The sequence below is a fragment of the Schistocerca serialis genome, chromosome 1 (genome assembly GCF_023864345.2).
Source record: "Schistocerca serialis cubense isolate TAMUIC-IGC-003099 chromosome 1, iqSchSeri2.2, whole genome shotgun sequence".
Taxonomy (NCBI): Eukaryota; Metazoa; Arthropoda; class Insecta; order Orthoptera; family Acrididae; genus Schistocerca; species Schistocerca serialis.
Genome location: NC_064638.1, coordinates 133,504,037 through 133,507,949, shown reverse-complemented (window position 1 = coordinate 133,507,949; position 3,913 = coordinate 133,504,037).

Genomic DNA, 3,913 nt, shown 5'->3' with positions numbered 1-3,913 from the left:
ATGTCGCGTACAGCTTTCGTCTAAACTCACACATCACTAGTAGCTTTTAGGACAAGATTATAATATATATTATATTATATATATTGCCGTAATATATATTGCCATTAAAAGTCTGAACTGCAGCATCCGTAACGTGCGCTTAGAGGAAGTATTTACAACACGGGAGATACTGCAAATACCTAGATATGCCACCGACGATTCGGCGGAAGGGGTCAAGCTGGGTGAATTCCTTCCTTACTACAGGACGACGAGCAGCAAGTTATGACGCTTGCAGCACGGGCGTGGTCTGGCACCAGCGTCCGCCTCCAAGATACGAGACACGTTTCGCCACTTAAAAACGAAATAGGTCTTCGAGTGCCCGATGTGTATGCGACCATGAGAATGTGGCAGCGTCTATATCGGCCAGAGAGTTCATGTTGCTGCTGAGCGTTGTGCTGCGTATACGTTACACAACAAACAACGGCAGCTTGCGAAGCTGGTCGTTGCCAAGTATTGTCTGGAGAACAGGTACAAAGAATAATTGCGAAGAAGAGAATCTTGGCACGTGCGTCAATACGTTGGGCCTCCATCATAAAAGAAGCAGCCAAGATTAGAATAAACTTAATAACTTCATTCAAGACTAGGGCTACAGATTTAGTACGATATGGGGGCTGCCTTCGGATATCGAGTGAAAGCAAAGACAGTTACTTGACGCATGTAGGGAGGCGGCAGCGTCAGTTTCAAATGTGACGCCAGTTCGTTGCATTGTGTGACTTCCCTCAGTACCGCAGCAGTCTGGAGCAACACTGGGGATTCTCAGAGCTGTCCACCTCGCCTTCCCGCGCATGTGTCACCGTTGCCTTCTTTAGAAAGTTCCAAACTCTCTTACGACCAGCTCCGGCAGTCAGCGGTTCCACGCTTCTTTTCACGACGGCTGAGACAGCCATCGGAAGCTCCATTGCTTTTTTCCGTATTGACGCGCCTTGAAAACCGAGATTGCATTGAGACGTCAATTCCTGTCAACACTCTTTCGACTGGTTTGACGAAGTCCTCTGGCTTAACTAACTTCATCTCTGTGTAACCGCTATACCCAACATTCTCTACACGAGTAATGTGTAATCCACAGTCACATGTTCATCTGCCCTTTCTATTTTTCTTTAAATCTAATGTTGCCTCCAGAACGAAGTTAAAATTTTCAAACACTGTAGCAGATGTCCCACTAACATGTCTCTTCTCCTCGTATGGGTTTTCCATAGATGTCTTAGTGATTTGCCCTTTTTAGTAGCTCATAATTAGCTGTCTACTTAACTTCTAATATTCTTCGATAACACCACATTTCAGGTGCTTCCACATTCTCCATATTCTGACAGTCTTCATTTCACTTTCATGATGTTGTGCTCCAAATGTACAGTTTCAGGAACTGCTATAACAAAGGCAAATCAGTTTTCTACAGCAGTAAAACTCTTTGTCGAAGAAAACATTCCTCATCTGTGTTAGTCTATTTCTGATATTACCACTGCCCTGCGTACCTTTGCTTCTGTGACAGCAAACTTTCACTACTCCCACTAAGTGTTTTACAATTTCGTCTCCAAACAAGTAGATATTTTCATTTCTGCTGCTCTTCTTTGCCTTCTTTTCGCTTTTGTTTATACATAAGTCATATTCTGTGTGAAGTAAGTTGTCCATCCCATTCAACGGATCTGGTTCTTCCTCATTTGCGGCTAGAGGGACTATATCGTGTCATTCCTGTACATGCAAAATGTGCAAATTATTGTATAGTAAGGAGTGAAATGAACAATCGCGATCGGTGGCAACCTAGGCTTTTAGCGAAACCTGTGCCTGTACAAAACTAAACTACATTAAATTTCCCACAAGAAAATCTTGTTCATTTTTTCTCTAGAATCAATATTTTTGCAACAGAGAGCGAGAGAATAGCGAAAATCTCGCGCTCGTGCTGAGGTGTAACTTGGGTGATTTTTGTAAGTCAGTTTGTGATAGTTACCCAGCATGATAGACCACAAGTGTAATGTATGAAACAGCTCATCTCGACATCCTTTCCATTATTGTGGTAAGCTGTGAAAAATTATTATCGTTCACACCCTTTGTTCCGTATAGACTTCCTTGTAACACGTTCATAAAATTCCATCGGTGGTTAAAGACGATCAAACAAGGTTTACCGCAAGGGGCTAGTTTTCCCGGAAGCTTCCAATTAGACATTGAAGAAAGTATGCATTTCACGCAAAGACAAACTATCTCTAATAATATCCCAGATAGCGTGAAAAAATAGTGGACTTTCGCAATGCTCATCAGTGGTCAGCATCGTAGTTTTCACGAATATATGTGCACACTGTTAGGAGCAAGGCTGGCGGAATATGAAATTGACTGCCCACAATACGTACAGATGCTCTTACAAATGTACCGCCATTGAATGTAGGAATTTTCAAAGTTAACGCTCGGAAATCTATTCATGTTGTATCAGCACGTCATTTGACACACTTTCAAAATTCGCTACCAATACTCAAGCAGCGATCCCTTCTTCGGAAGCATACACAACATCAAGAGGCAAACAAGGACATAAGGCTCTTATGAATCCGAAGTGCACCAGCAAACACCTGCAAGCAGAGTCACGTCAGCATACCACACAATGGAATGGTGCGTTACGTAGATGACAGGGCGAAATCATTGACTGAGCGAAGTCGATAACCTCCAACAAGAAAGAAAAGAATAATTGACAGAATGCCGAGCGCAATGATGTACCAGCAAAAACACACAACAAGCTTTGAGGTACAGCCATGAAGCTATAGGAGAACTTAGGTGGGAGATACCAGTCACTGTGTAGACTAGGTGTAGCGATACGGAGAAAATCCAATATCTGATGGGGCTGTTGAAGCTCACTGATGATTCTAATGTATCAATCTGGGATTGGAAGCAGAGGAATGGGTGGGTGTTGAGACAGACAGAAAAACAATGAGAACACATGTAATATATACATTATACGATCAAAATTAACCGAACACCTTGCTTAAAATGACTAATAAGGGCGTGGCGCCCTCCTTCGGTAATGCTGGAATTCAGTATGGTGTTGGCTCACCCTTAGCCTTGATGACAGCTTCCACTTTCACGTTCGGTCAGGTGCTGGAAGGTTTCGTGTGGAATGGCATCTCACTTCACAGACAGCTGCACAGAGGAGAGGTATCGATGTCGGTCGGTGAGGCCGAGCACGAAGTCGCCGTTCCAAGTCATCCCAAAGGTGTTCTATAGGATTCAGGTCAGGACTCTGTGCAGGCCAATCCTTAACAGGGATGTTATTGTCGTGTAACCACTCCGCCACATGCCGTGCATTATGAACAATTGCTCGATCGTGTTGAAAGATGCCTAATCGCCATCCTCGAATTGCTCTTTAACAGTGTAGGCCTGTGCTGTGATAGTGCCACGCAAAACATCAAGAGGTGCAAGTCCCCTCCGTGAATAAAACGACCACACCATAACACCACCGCCTCCGAATTTTACTGTTGGCCCTACACTCACTGGCTGATGACATTCATAGGCATTCGCCATACCCACGCCTCGCCATCAGATCACCACACTGTGTACCATGATTAGTCCATCCACACATTGATGTTCCACTGCTTAATCGTCCAATGTTTACGCTCGTTACACCAAGCGAGGCTCTTTTGGCATTTACCGGCATGATAAGTGGCTTATGAGCAGCCGCTTGACCATGAAACTCAATTTTTCTCACCTCCCACCTAACTGTCATAGTACTTGCAGTGGATCCTGATGCAGTTTGAAATTCCTGTGTGATGGTCTTGATACTTGTCTGCCTATTACACAGTACGACCCTCTTTAACTATTGGCGTTCTCTGTCAGTCAACAGACGAGGTCGGCCTGTACGCTTTTGTGCTGTACATGTCGTTTCAAATTTCTACTTCAC